This window comes from Lithobates pipiens, unplaced genomic scaffold (genome assembly GCF_037356315.1).
Source record: "Lithobates pipiens isolate NorthernLeopardFrog02 unplaced genomic scaffold, aLitPip1_a1.2 Scaffold_22, whole genome shotgun sequence".
NCBI classification, from domain to species: domain Eukaryota; kingdom Metazoa; phylum Chordata; class Amphibia; order Anura; family Ranidae; genus Lithobates; species Lithobates pipiens.
In genome coordinates this window covers 171,842,512-171,858,012 of record NW_027507784.1, presented here as the reverse complement: position 1 = coordinate 171,858,012, position 15,501 = coordinate 171,842,512, and the positions used below count along the sequence as shown (strand labels likewise).

The window sequence follows — 15,501 nt, the reverse complement described above, 5'->3', positions numbered from 1 at the left end:
TTCATCACATATATAATAGAGTGGTTAAGTAGACAGCGCAGTATTTTCATTTTTTTCCATTGATACGTGTCCCCGGTGCAGGACCCAGGTCCCCAAACACTTTTTATGACAATAACTTGCATATTAACCCTCAAAATTATCACTTTTGATTTTTCACATTCATGCCCCTTTAACCACTTGCCGACCGCCTCACGCCGATGTACGTCGGCAGAATGGCACGGGCAGGCATAAGCACGTACATGTACGTGCTTTGCCTCCCGCGGGTCGGGGGCCCGATCGGGCCCCCGCCCGGTGCCTGCGGCGGTCGGTTTTCGTTCGGGAGCGATCCCGGACGAGGGGACGGCCATTCATTCATGGCCACCCCCTCGCGATCGCTCCCGACGAATGGAAATCCCCGGTGACATCACTTCCTCTCCTGTAATGTAAACACAGGAGAGGAAGTGATGTATTCTCTCCTCCGTGTCGGTATTTTTCGTTCCGACACGGAGGAGAGCGGATCAGTGAGTTGCACCAACACATCCCACACACAGTAGAACATGCCAGGCACACTCACACCCCCCCTTTACCCCCCGATCACCCCCCCAATTACCCCTGCCCCCCAGTCACAGTGACACCAATGTCATTTTTTATTTTTTTTTATTTTTTTTTGCATTGGTGTCATTTGTGACTGTAATAACTGTTAGGGCAGTTAGGGTTAGCCCCCTTTAGTTCTAATGTACCCCCCTAACCCCCCCAATAAAGGTTTAACCCCGTGATCACCCCCCGTCGCCAGTGTCACTAAGGCTGGGTTCACATTGCAGCGGTTTATGAGAACGAATGTGATTCGCACCGCACTGCAGTGCAAATCACATCCGATCTCTGTGCGATTCGAGTTCAGCCATTCGCCGCACCCGCCGCACCCGCCACACCCGCCGCACCCGCCGCAAATTCGCACGGGACCCTTTTTTTGGCCCGCAGCAGAATCGGATCGCATGGGTGTTCACACCATGCGATCCGAGTTTGCAGATCGCACTGCGATATGCGAACTGATCTGGGGGTGTCAGTAACATTTCACTGACACTCCCAGCAGTTCGCATAGGGCAGTGTGAACTGCCGCCGGGAGGCATGCGATGCGGGAACCCGCCGCGGATTCGCGGCGTTTCCGCATCGCTCCAGTGTGAACCCAGCCTAATAAGCGATCATTTTTCTGATCGCCGTATTAGTGTCACAGGTGACGCTAGTTAGGCAGGTAGGTATTTAGGTTCGCCGCAGCTTTTTATAGCGCTAGGGACCCCCATATACTACCGCATAAAGCCCCCTGATTGCCCCCTAGTTAACCCTTTCACCAGTGATCACCATATAACTGTTACAGGTGACGCTGGTTGGTTAGTTATTTTTTTATAGTTTCAGGGCACCCGCCATTTATTACCTAGTCTCACTAGTGTACCCCTAAATTTAGGGGTGTCTACTTTCTAAAATGGGGTCATTTGGGGGGGGGGGTTTGTGCCATCTTGGCATTTTATGGCCTTCAAAACTGTAACGCCCTTAGAAAGCCTGAAGGCGGTGCTTGGTTTTTGGGGCCCCGTACGCGGCTAGGCTCCCAAAAAGTCCCACATATGTGGTATCCCCGTACTCAGGAGAAGCAGCAGAATTTATTTTGGGGTGTCATTTCACATATGCCCATGGCATGCATGAGCAATATATCATTTAGTGACAACTTTGTGAAAAAAAAAAAAAAAAAAAAAAAGTTTGTAATTTTCCCGCAACTTGTGGCAAAATATAAAATATTCCATGGACTCAACATGCCTCTCAGCAAATAGCTTGGGGTGTCTACTTTCTAAAATGGGGTCATTTGTGGGGGTTTTGTGCCATCTTGGCATTTTATGGCCTTCAAAACTGTAATAGGTAGTGAGGCGTGAAATCAAAAATTTACGCCCTTAGAAAGCCTGAAGGCGGTGCTTGGTTTTCGGGGCCCTGTACGCGGCTAGGCTCCCAAAAAGTCCCACATATGTGGTATCCCCGTACTCAGGAGAAGCAGCAGAATTTATTTTGGGGTGTCATTTCACATACGCCCATAGCATGTGTGAGCAATATATCATTTAGTGACAACTTTGTGTAAAAAAAAAAAAAAAATTTTTTTTTTGTCATTATTCAATCGCTTGAGGCAAAAAAATAAAATATTCAATGGGCTCAACATGCCTCTTATCAATTTCCTTAGGGGGTCTACTTTCCAAAATGGGGTCATTTGGGGGGGTTTTGTACTGCCCTGTCATTTTAGCACCTCAAGAAATGAGATAGACAGTCGTAAACTAAAAGCTGCGTAAATTCCAGAAAACGTACCTTAGTTTGTAGATGTGACAACTTTTGCGCAAACCAATAAATATACAATTATTGACTTTTTTTTTACCAAAGACATGTGGCTGAATACATTTTGGCCTAAATGTATGACTAAAATTGAGTTTATTGGATTTTTCTAATAACAAAAAGTAGAAAATATCATTTTTTTTCAAAATTTGCGGTCTTTTTACGTTTATATCGCAAAAAATAAAAATCGCAGAGGCAATCAAATACCATCAAAAGAAAGCTCTATTTGTGGGAAGAAAAGGACGCAAATTTTGTTTGGGTACAACATTGCATGACCGCGCAATTACCAGTTAAAGCAGCGCAGTGCCAAAGTGTAAAAAGACCTCTGGTCATTTACCAGCAAAATGGTCCGGTCTGAAAGTGGTTAAAGGTGTTTGCGTGTTCAAACACATTTTTTGCCTGTTTGCATGTTCTGCTGCGAACCGAACCGGGGGATGTTTGGCTTATGCCTAATTAAAATCACTGCATAAAGTGCACACTCATAATTTACTAACATGCCAGGCTCAAATATGTCTGTAGAGAGGATGGATTATAAGGTACTCTGGGTAGGGTGGACCTTCTCAGGGAAAAACGTACATGGTGTGGCCCAGGCAGGAGATGGAATAGACAGAGTCTAGTAAAACACCTCAGCAGCATTCCATAAGAAGGAAGCACACGCTAGTAAAAAGCAAAAAGAAAGCACTTGTAAGTGTAATAAAAACTAGACTTTAATTGCCCAAAACAAATTTAAAAACACAAAACGTATAAGGTATACAGGCCCATCAATATATGTATAACGGGGGCGGTTTTCCTTCAGGGTGTGAAAGTCGCAGATAGTAACCCAACCGACCAGCAGTGGAGAGCTGTGTAGAGAAATCCAAGAAGGGCAACTGCGCTGTTGGGACCAGCATGGAATGCAGAACCTGGAAGTAACGTCAAAGGGGGCGGTAATGTGTTTTGGAGCATGTGGTTATGAAGAGGGAGCTAACGTGCATACTCCGAAACGCATCACTACCCGCTTTGACATCATTTCCAGGTACCTGCATTGTACTCTGCTCCCAACAGCATGGCTTCCCTTTCTAGATTTCTATACACAGCTCTCCACTGCTGGCCGGTCGGGTTACCATCTGCGGCTGTCACATCCTGAAGGAACCCCCCCCACTGGATGCCATACACATATATTGATGAACCTTTATACCTTATGCATCTCGTAAGTGTTTTTAATCTTGTTTTGAGCAACTCAAGTCTAGTTTTTCTTCCACTAAAAACACCTTCTTTTTGCATTTTTTTTTTCTCAGATATGTCTGTATAGCCACCAGTAATAGAAAGAGAGCCTCATAGTTCCTGACTTCCTGTAATACTAGGTGTGCATTCCACGCACCGGAAGTAATGTAGGCGGATGTGATGTTATGGACCAATAGCCATGCCCAATGCATTTTGTCTGTGTCTTGATGCCTATGCTGGCAAATCTGTCCCAAAGAATAAAGTTAAGTGTATCAAAAGCCAAAATGGATAGTATAGTAAATGGTTAAAAGCCTATTAATTTTTGGGGATTATTCTCTCCAGTATGAGAGGACGTTCATTCTGAAACAGTGGTCACTGCAATAAGTATTTTCTTTGGAATATTTCCTTCACCTCCTGTTCTTGTGACAACTGTAACATTTTCAGTGGTTACCAGGAGAAACAGAGTGTAAAGTTCTACAGTGGGGACACAGGCAGAAATCTAAACATGACAAAGGGTTTCAGCACGTTCCCTAATCTATTGAAAAAAAAAGTTTGGGTTTAGATACTTTAAGCTTCACTGCTAGGCTGTTAAAGTTGGGTGTAATTGGCACAAGCAAAAGCAATGGTTGTATGTAGACAGTCCCCGGGTTGCGAACAAGGTCCTGTAGGTTGGTTCTTAAGTTGCATTTGTATGTAAGTTTGAACAGGTAATTTTTTTACGTGTAACTCCAGCCCAAATAATTTAGGTTTTGGATAACATTGGGAAGGGTTAACTGACCATGCAGTGATGTGGGATTGCTGACAGGTCTGCTGAACAGTAGGTGGCAGCATGCAATGAGCAGCAAGATGTCCGTCCAGAGGTTTACTGGACCAGTGTGACATCACGTTGCCTCTCTTCTTAAGTACAAGACGTATGTAAGTCAGATTTGTAACTCAGAACTGCTTGCAGTGGCGTAACTAGAACCTTCAGGGCCCCGATGCAAGAAACCATGAAGGGCCCCCCTGAACCCCAGCCAGGGCCCTTCCCTCCAAGTCCGGCGGTGGAACTCCAGGGCGTGGTCACAGGTATGACCTTTGTGAGCCCTGTAGTTCCACTACTGGTATCAGTAGTTTTTTTTATTTGTTTATTTTTTATTTTTAAGTGCCCCATTGGGGGACTGTCCCTAGGCAGGATGGGGTCCCCGTCCCCAGAAGAGATGAGGTCCTTTTCTCCAGGGCAGATGAAGTTACTGCCCCCAGGTGAGAAGAGGTCCCTATCCCCAGGGGAGATGGGGGGTCCCTGTCCCCACGTGAGAAGGGGCCCCTGTCCCCAGGGGGAGATGGAGGGGGTAAGTAATGGTGTCTGGGGGATGGAGTCCTCTCACTCACCATGACCAAGCTGCAGGCCGCGCACTCATCAATGTTGGCCTGTGCTCCATCCAGTGTGCTGGACGGGTGATCAGCATATCTCCAAGAAAGACCTTTCATCATCTGTGTATGACGGGGGCTGGCAGACAAGCCTGCAGTGTCCTCGGGGGGGCTGGCTCTCATAGGGCTGCACTGCATCTGTGTGCTTAAAGTTTGTTTACTCGGGAGAAGTATGCAGTGCAGTGTGGGCCGGACTCGGGGGGGGGGGGGGCGGGACTCTGGCTGGGGAGAACAGACATCGGACTGAGCGGCAATGCATGGAGCAGGAGAGGGGTACTCTGAGGAGCCAGCCGAGGACACGGGTCATGCGGGGAATGCACAACTAAAGAGCAGCCAGTGCGATAGTTGAGCATGGAGCTCTGCTAGTCACCCTCCACCTCCAGCCACCCGTGTGCATGGTGCACTGGTACCCCTAGCTGCCTATGCTGCTGCCGGCCATATGTAGAGGGGGCTGCATGGGCCCCCTGCAGTACAGGGCCCAGTTGCGGTCGCGACTGCTGCACCCCCTATAGTTACGCCCCTGACTGCTTGTATTATCCTCTCTGGTGGCCTCTGTCTCCTACTGCACCTCCCTTCTGTCCCAGTATTGCAGTCTGTACAAGCTTTCATAAATTCCAACTCAGGAGTGACATGGGGTGGCAAGAAAGAACCTGGTACACAGCTCAGGACAATGGTATCTGACATCCCCAGAAATGTTGAATGCTGAGGAGACTGGTGAGGACTGCATCACTGGAACAGAGGGGAGAGGGGAGACACAGGTTGTTGGAGGGGTGAATATAATCCTTCTTCTCTTACATGGACCTTTCTTCTTTTTTTTTTTAGCATGACAGGGTCACTTTAAGTATATATTTCAATTTGTATATAATTTCACTAAAACAGATTTTATTATGCAACAATTGTATATGGGTATATGTTTCTTTTTCTTACACCAACAGATTTTATTCATTATTATATAAAAAATGTAATTTCCTTGTAAAAATTGATTGATAGATAACGCCCTGCAGTAAACTTTCCTAAGCAAAGCCTTCAGTTCTTGTTTACATATCTCTAAAGCACATGAACTTTACTCAACTGAATTTTTCTTTTAAAAATGTGCCTTGACCAGTTCACATAACTAGAGCAAAACTGTTTCATAAATTAATTCTGCCTTCGGGTTAGGTATGAAGAAAAAACTATGAATAATGATATAGTTGTGTTCAGAAAGGCTCCTGCAAGACCTGCAATTAAAGAAAAATAAATATTGGCCTGCTAGAAATTTACTCAAAGACATGTATAGCAGGATATCTGCGCTAGACCCAATAATGTCAATAATATATTTAGCTGTCTGTGGTGGTACGTTCTTATTTATGCAAACAAAATAGTGTATCTAGTAGTTAGCAGTTAACGATATTGTTAGTGTTAGCGATATTCAACTGAACCTGTTCTGTAACCAGGAAGATGTTCTACAGCTTATCCATACCACTTCTTTAGCTCAGCTATATAGAGCTACCTGTGCCCCCCACCTTGGTTTGGCCTTCTAAAGTTACCCCTTAACAACCTTACTACAGAGGTTTTGGAAAAGAGGCTCTTGCTACAGAGGTTTTGGAAACACACATGCACTTTATCATAAACTTTATATGTTTTTTCATTTTGTACATTGCCTGTTTATTTTGAAAAATGTTTAATTACTGTTACAATGTTGTCCACTTTGAGGAATTTTTATGGTCAGAAGTTTTTACATTTATTAAAAGTCAGCAGCTACAAAAAGTAGCTGCTGACTTTTAATCAGGGATGAGTTTTAAAACTAACCGAACATATGGGGCATTCGCGGGAAATTCAAACGCTGTGGAATGCCCCATAATGCACTGCGAGATCGCAGTGCATTGCTGTGATGATTGGCCAAAGCATGCACCTGACCTGCCTGCTTTGGCCAATCACTGCGCGCTCTGCTGAGAGAGCCATAATTGGCCAATCATGGCTCTGGGGGACTAAGTCCACACCCCACCCTATATAAGGCTGCTTACACGATGGCCACATGTAGTGTTGTTGGTGTGGACAGAGAGATGGCTTGAGTTAGATTAAGCAGGCAGGTTATTCAGTTAGTGGCCGTGTATTTTATTTATATATATATATATATATATATATATATATATATATATATATATATATATATATATATATATATATATATACGCTTCATTTAACATGCCTGCCTGATGGAGAGGGGGGGCTCGTCGGTGTGACAAGGCACCAGACACGGCGTGATGACATTGTGGCGGAGACTCAACAGCGTCACAGTGCGCTGGCGTGGCGGCGTCAGGACGCCAGGTGGGAGACCCACCCAGCATGACGTGCCAGCGGCTCCGTCCTGCGTCAGTGTATCGCAACACACGTTTAGAGCCATGGAAACCAGGCAAGGCCTGAATCCCCAGCCTAGTTGGGGGAAGTGCAAAACACTTCATGACGACGTGAACGGCCCCATGCGCAGAGTGAGAAATATAGTGGGTGGGTGCCAGGGTGCAATGAATCATCTGGACCGGAACCTGAAGGGCTCACTGTCAGGAAGTACAATATATACAACAACAAATGAAGGAGCCGACAAGGAATATGAACAAATTGGATAAAATGGAAGAGTGCATATGTATTTAGGAGAAACAATACTCCAAAGTATACGATCTTTGATATAGAATAAACCAACTGGTTACATGCATAGTAAGTATCTGAGACAACATAGAAAAGATATATATATATATATCTATATCCCGTACATACTAATGAAAGCAGAAAATCAAAAACAAACATTGTATGTATAAAAGAAAAAAAAACACACAATCAGGCTATCCGGCGGACAACCAGCCGGACTTTGCAGCGGAGGTCCGCCAGACTTTCCGAATGCGCGGACCTGCCCACACACGACCGGACTTTAAAATGGTTCTTCAATGTGACTATCTCATGCCGCATATACACAATCGTATTATCCGGCGGACTTTGTCCGGCGGACCAGAGTCTGCCGGACAATTCACTCGTGTATGGGCTTAGAAAGAAGTCTCGACTCAAAATTGTCCATCGGACTCTGTAGTCCGGGGGACAATCCGCCCATCTGTGTGCTAGTCCGCCGAACTTTTGAAATGAACGGACTTGCCCACATATGGAGTAAAGTCTGTTCATTTTGAACGTGGCTCCAGGTAGACGGAACTAGCGCAGGAAGTCAATGCCACCGTCTCCATCGGCGAGATTGACACCTCGCTAGCCCCGTCACCTGGTATGGATTTAAAGGGGAACCCCTACGCTGATAAAACGGCATGATGTCCCCCCAAAGTCCATAGCAGACCCATATCCGAGCCCGCAGCCCGTCCGGTCAGGAAAGTGGGTGGGGACGAGCGAGCGCCCCCACTCCTGAGACATACCAGGCTACATGTTCTCAACATGGGGGGGTGGGTGCTTTGGGGAAGGTGGGGCCCTGCGGCCCCCCCACCCAAAAGCACCTTGTCCCATGTTGATGAGGACAAGGGCCTCTTCCCGACAACCCTGGCCGTTGGTTGTCAGGGTTTGCGGGCAGGGGGCTTATCAGAATCCGGGAGCCCCCTTTAATAAGGGGCCCCCAGATTTTGGCCCCTACCCTATGTGAAAGAGTATGGAGTACGATGTACCTATACTCATTCACCTGGGGAAAAAAGTGTACATAAAAAGAACACAACACAGGTTTTTAAAATACTTTATTAGACAGCTCCAGGGGTCTTCTTCTGTATTCGGGGGTCTTCTCGCCAGACTCCTCCGCTATCTTCTGCTCTTTTGCTAGCTCTTTTACAATAGGAGGAGCCCGGCTTTCTCCTTCGTTGCCGCCATCTGGGTGTCTTCTTCCGACTTCGGGGGTCTTGTCCCGGTCTTCGGTTCTTCTTGCCGGGCCTCTGCTTTCTTCTTCCAGCTCTTTTACTAGCGTTGGCCGGTCTTGTCCCTGTCGCTGCCGCCTTCTGCTCCTTCTGCTTCTTCTTCTTATTATTCTTGCTGCTTCTTCTTGGGTGCTTTGGGACCCCCCTTCCCCAAAGCACCCACCCCCCATGGCGCTCGCTCGTCCCCACCCCCTCTCCTTACCAGCTGGGCTGCCTGCTCGGATAAGGATCTTCTATGGACTTTGGGGGGACCCCCACGCCGTTTTTTCAGCATAGGGGTTCCCCTTTAAATCCATACCAGGTGACGGGGCTAGCGAGGTGTCAATCTCGCCGATAGAAATGGCAACATTGACTTCCTTCGCTAGTTCCGTCTACCTGGAGCCACGTTCAAAATGAACAGACTTTACTCCATGTGTGGGCAAGTCTGTTCATTTCAAAAGTCCGGCGGACTAGCACACAGACGGGCGGATTGTCCGCCGGACTACAAAGACCGGTGCACAATTTTGAGTCAAGACTTCATTCTAAGTCCGCCGGACTATGGGAACAAAAAGTCCGCCAGAGGACACACACGGGCGAATTTTCCAGCGGACTCTGGTCCGCCGGACCAAGTCCGCCGGATAATACGATTGTGTGTATGCGGCATGAGATAGTCACATAAAAGAACCATTTTGATTGAATGACATTCATAAACTTAATTGGGGTCATTAGGTTCCCATTCAGACCCCCCCAAAGTGAAACCCTCTAGAAAGGGTCTGAAGGAAACTGATCCATTTAGGCCAGGAGGTTTAGTGGCATTGAGGCGAAAAATCCACCTCTGTTCACGTTGCAACAGAGTCTTATTCTAGTCCCCCCATATACCAGAATGTATACGGTCCAGCATAAGGAAGGAGACTCTAGGAAAAATTCCATCATGTATGTTGGTAACATGTCTACCCAATGGGAGACTAGGATTACATGTTCTCATTGAGGCGATATGGCAATAAGCTCTTCAACAGAATTCCTGTATTGTCTTCCCAATGTAAAAACATGTACAGTCACAAAGGAGGAGGTATACCACACCAGGCGTTTGGCAATTGGCATAGTGTTGTGGTCTATAGCGTTCGTCATTTGGTAAAATTATGTTTTTTGATAAACTGGCAACTGTATTGATAAACTGGCAATAATTGCATCCCCCAGAGGTGAAAGTTCCTGCACGTTTGCACAGATCTCTTCGTCCATCTCTCCTAAACTCACTAGAGACCAATTGGTCTCTTAGCCCTTGTACACACGGTCGGAGATTCCGACAACCAAATCCGTCTGAGTAATTCCGACGGATTAATTCCGGAAGAGGTCCAGAAGTGATGTTGCATACACACGGTCGGACTAAGTTGTCGGAAAATCCGATTGTACATAACGTGATGACGTTATTTCGTTACGACGGGACTATGTTCAGTCTAGTAGCCATTAGCTTTAGTCTAGGAATTTGATCTGAGCATGCGTGGCACTTTGTCCGTCGGAGTAGGCTACACATGAACGGAGTATGTCCGATAGGAGCATTTTGTCTGAAAATTTTACCGGCAAGTTGGAAAAATTGGTCCGTCGGATATTCCAACGGAAACAGTCCGATGCAGACCACACACAGTCGGAATATCTGACAAAACGGTCTGATAGAAAACATCCGACCGTGTGTAAAAGGGCTAAGAGATCTAGCCCTTCTAAAGGTAAAGGAGGATGTGACGGGTACAAACGGACCTATAGTGGGGTCCAGAGTCAAAACATGCCAGTATTTGTCTACAATACGCCTGATAGTTTTATACTGGCTGGAAAATTTTGTTATGATGGAAATAGTTTTTTTTTTGTTGTTGTTTGTTTTGGAGGAGGGATTATATAACAAATCGCCTCGTGTCCTGATACATGCCCTGTTGAAGGCCTTCTTCAAGCATGTGTTTGAGTAACCATGTGCTAACAGCCTTCTTTTGAGTGGAAGGGCCTCCCAATTTCTCCTAATCCTCAAGTATTGACTATAGGGAATTGAAGAAATTAATGCCTGGGGGTGAAAGCTACAGGCATATAATATGGAATTACCAGCTGTAGGTTTCCTGTATAAGCTACTAGTCAGTAGACCATTTTCATCCTTGTGAATGGTCACATCAAGAAAAGTAATAGAGGACTGGTTCCATGTGATGGTAAATGTTAGATTGAAATTATTCTGATTGAGTTGATGGAGAAAAGTTTGTAATAGGTCAGTGGGCCCATCCCAAAAGAGAAAAACTATGTCGATAGATCTATACCATACGACAATAATGCTCATGAAGAGGGCCATGTCCTCCGACTGATTGATCATATGTTCCCACTCCCCCCAGATACAGGTTGGCGTACGATGGGGCACAAGAGGTCCCCATCGCAACCTCCTGCACCTAGAGGAAATGGGAACCATTAAAGGTGAAATAATTGTGATGAAGTATAAACTCAAATGCATCCGCAAGGAAATAATTTGTCTTTCCTTCAAAATGGCTGTTCTGGGAAATTATATGTTTGATGCAAGCCAGGCCTATCATGCAGCGTGGAACTACACAAAGCCTCCTGTACCCAGTGTAGCCTATATCTACAGTGCATTCTGTGGTATACCATTTCTAATACACTACAGGCAGTGTATTAATATATATATATATATACAGTCTAGTATATATCACTGCATTCAGTGTAGCCTATATCTACAGTGCATTCTGGGGTGTACAGTTGCTAATACAGTGCAGGCGGTGTACACAGTATCTAATACAGTGTGTACAGTTTCTACTACACTTCTGGTGGTGTACACAATACAGTGCAGCCATTTTACCATTGCTAATACAGTGCAGGCAGTGTACACAGCGTCGAATGCACTGTGTACAGTTTGTAATACATTTCTGGTGGTGTACACAGTATATAATACAGTGCAGCCATTGTACAGTTGCTAATACAGCGCAGGCAGTGTACACAGTATCTAATACAGTGTGTACAGTTTCTATTACACTTCTGGTGGTGTACACATTATACAATACAGTGCAGCCATTGTACAGTTGCTAAAGCAGTGCAGGCAGTGTACACAGTATCTAATACAGTGTGTACAGTTTCTAATACACTTCCAGGGGTTTCCACAGTATCTAATACAGTGTGTGTAGTTTCTACTACACTTTTGGTGGTGTACACAGTATATAATACAGTGCAGCCATTGTAAAGTTGCTAATACATTGCAGGCAGTGTACACAGTATCTAATACAGTGTAGTGTGGTGTTGCAAAACAAAAAATACATTATGTCCGGAAGGCCACCAAGGAGAGGCAGATGCTCACAGGCCACTAAATGAGGGCAAACAGCCTCTGTGTCTACAGTCAATAGTGGTGGTAGTGGACATGGTGCATCCTCTGCAGGAGGCCGTGGGGCATGCTTGCCCTTTTTTTCTGCTGCTGACCATGTTATTGAGCCAGAACATGCAGAAGAGTTGTTGGAGTGAATTACAAAGCCGTCCTCATCCTCCTCATCCTCTGTCACCCAGGCTCAGAGTAGTTTGCCTTCCAACGCAGCTGCCAAAGTGGCCTATTCCACCGACTCTTTGTCCACAGTCACTCCTTCTGTAGCCTCACCATCATGCATGGAGGAGTCCCCAGAATTATTCGACCACAGTATCGGTTATATGCTGCTGGAGGATGCGCAGTAATTTGAAGGCTCCGTTGTTGGTTCCCAGGTTAAGGAAGGGAGTAACGTGAGCCTAGAGAGAGGGGGTGCCACAGAAGGACAAGAAACTGGCAGTCATGTTCCCCCAGCTGCAACATACTGCCAAGTTTGCTCCAGTGACGGGGAGGGAGGGATGATGAGGTCACTGACTGTACTTGGGTGCCTGTGTGGAGGAGGAGGAGGCACAACTCCCCCTCTAGGGGACAGCATAAGGGCAGCCACCCAATTGCATCACATCGCAGATCTCCGCAGGTGCAGGGTGCTGCTGACTCCCCGCTGACTTTTAAAAGCAACTTGGTGGGGGCCTTTTCCGACACGTGTGCAGCAGATCGCACCATTTCTGTTTGTAACCTATGTCTGAAGTGGATCAAGTGTGGCCAGAACAGCAGCCACTTGGGCACCACTTGCTTGATCAGACAAATGACGACCTGCCATGCAGTCCGTTGGCAACAGCACTTGAAAGACCCACATGAAAGAAAAAGGCAGACTTTCTCCTTGTTCCTCATCTGGGATCTCCAATCCTACTATAAGTCCTCTCAAAAACCTGCACTGAGAGGAATTAAGGTATAGCAATAGGTGTCCCAAGTACTTGCAGCCAATCTGCTAGCAGTACACTCAAGGCAGAACAGCGGGAGGAAGAGGGGGATTCCTTTCCTCTCAAGGCCCCCTTTATCCAGACAGCATTCCTTCGGGCCCGCCAAACACAAGAAGAAGAGGAGCAGACAGTAGTCTTCAAGGGATGGTTTTAAGTCCCCAGAAACTGAAGGAGTTGTACGTGGCTGGGAGGAGGTAGTTATGGATCATGTGATCCTTAGTGACCCAGAGGACTCAGAATCGGATGCCTCTACAAACTTACATTTTTCAGCCCTCAGCGCCAAGGTCTGATCAGTTCAAACAACCATCGCTAGCATCTGCATTACATGGTGCAGGAATATCTAGGGGCAAGAGCAGACTTGGAGACTTTTCCAACAGAGCATCCACTGGGTTACTGGGTCTTGAGGACAGACCACTGGCCAGAACTTGCTCAATATGTAATTGAGCTACTGGCCTGTCCTGCATCCAGCTTGCTTTCTGAATGCACATTCATTGCTGCTGGAGGGTTTGTAATGGATCACAGACTCCGTTGATAGGCTCACATTCATAAAAATGAATCAGTCTTTGATCAGCAGCTATCAAGCACCTGTTGCTGATGTAAATGATTGAATTTGCTATGGATCTGGGATCTCTTGAAGACTGCCTATGCTGACTATCTTATTCCTCCTCAATCTTGATGATGCTAGCTTCCAATAATATTTTTGGTTTAGGGCATCACCACCACCAACCAAGGACCAATTTTTCTGCCCCTGTTCAACAGGGGCATGTAATTATAATTTTTGTTATCATATTTCACAGCAGAGCCCATTCCTGTACCCAACAAGGGTACCTGTGAGGGCTTACAGTGTTCTGACATCACCAACACCTAAGGCCCAGTATATACCGTGTTTCCCCGATAGTAAGACACCCCCGATTGTAAGACGTATCGGGAGTTTCAGAGGGGTCGGCTAATATAAGCCGTACCCCGAAAGTAAGACATATGTCTTACTTTCGGGGAAACACGGGGGTATTGCCGCCTCCAGTGACGTACGGTACTAAGAGTGGGGCGGGGGGTGCGGGCCGCACCCTGGGGGGGGTGCCAGGCCAGCGCCCTCCCCCTCCGACTGAAGAGACAGCGCCGTTTTGATCAGTCTCGGCCGAGCAGAGTGAAGCCGCCTCCCCCTCCTCTTGTATGGCTACACAGTGCTGTGTATGGAGGAGGAGGAGGGGGAGGCGGCTTCAGTGAAGCCGCCTCCCCCTCCTTCATGGACAGCACTGTGTAGCCATACAAGAGGAGGGGGAGGCGGCTTCACTCTGCTCGGCTGTGAGTGACAGCCGCTGCCCGAGACTGATCAGAATGGCGTGACGCAACCACAGAGAAGGGGATTATTGTGCCAGGTCCCGGATCACTGCCGACAGGTGTCACTGGCTCTGTGTCCTCCCGGGAAAAGGTCAGTGCTGGTCATACAGAGAGAGACCAAGGAGGGGAGGGGGAGGGGGGGGGGGTGTGAAGAGATTCTCTGCAGCTCTTATTATGTAACCGCAAGATGCAGCTGAGGAGGACTACAAGTCCCAACATACCGGGCTGTGTGGGCTTACAGTTCTCCTCTGCTGAGCATAGCAGCTTTGTATGCTTGGACTTGTAGTCCTCCATAGTGCAGCCTTGCATGCTGGGACTTGTAGGCCTCCTCTGTAGTACAGTGCAGCCTTGCATGCTGGGACTTGTAGTCCTCTGTAATGCAGTGCAGCCTTGCTTGCTGGGACTTGTAGTCCTCTTCTGTAGCGCATAAAATGCATATACACTAAAAAACACATTTTACACAGTTTTTTTAGCTGTGTAAAATGTTAATTTTATGGTTAAAACAAAAAATTCGACAATTTTTTTCCAATATAAGACATACCCCGAAAGTAAGACATAGTGGGGCTTTTGGGGATAAAAAGAAAGTAAGACACTGTCTTACTTTCGGGGAAACACGGTATATATATATATATATATATATATATATATATATATATATATATATATATTATAAATAAATAAATCTGTATATAGGGCAGGTCGTATAGTGTGTATATATACTGCTGTTAAGAGTATATAGTGCTTGGGGGACCCCCACACCAGTTTTAAATTACATTTTTTCCTTTAGAAATGTAATTTTGCTGTGCCACTGTTATAAACATGGAAAAGAGGCACTACTTTACAGGCATACTAAGGACAACCCCCAGGCACGATATTTAAAGGAATATTTCATTTTTTATTGTTTCACTTTAAGCATTATTAAAATCGCTGCTCCCAAAAAAACATCAGTTTTTAAATTTTTTTTTGCATTGGCACATGTCTGCTAGGGCAGGACCTGGGTCCCCAAACACTTTTTATGGCAATAACTTGCATAAGCCTTTTATAATTAGTACTT

The 15,501-nt window shown here is 46.2% G+C and overlaps 1 protein-coding gene across 1 annotated transcript in view; it reads left to right on the top strand.

Moving 5' to 3' along the window:
- Positions 1-15,501, top strand: part of LOC143924364 (aldehyde oxidase-like) — a 203,685-nt gene that overhangs the window by 117,746 nt on the left and 70,438 nt on the right. The window lies entirely within an intron of this gene.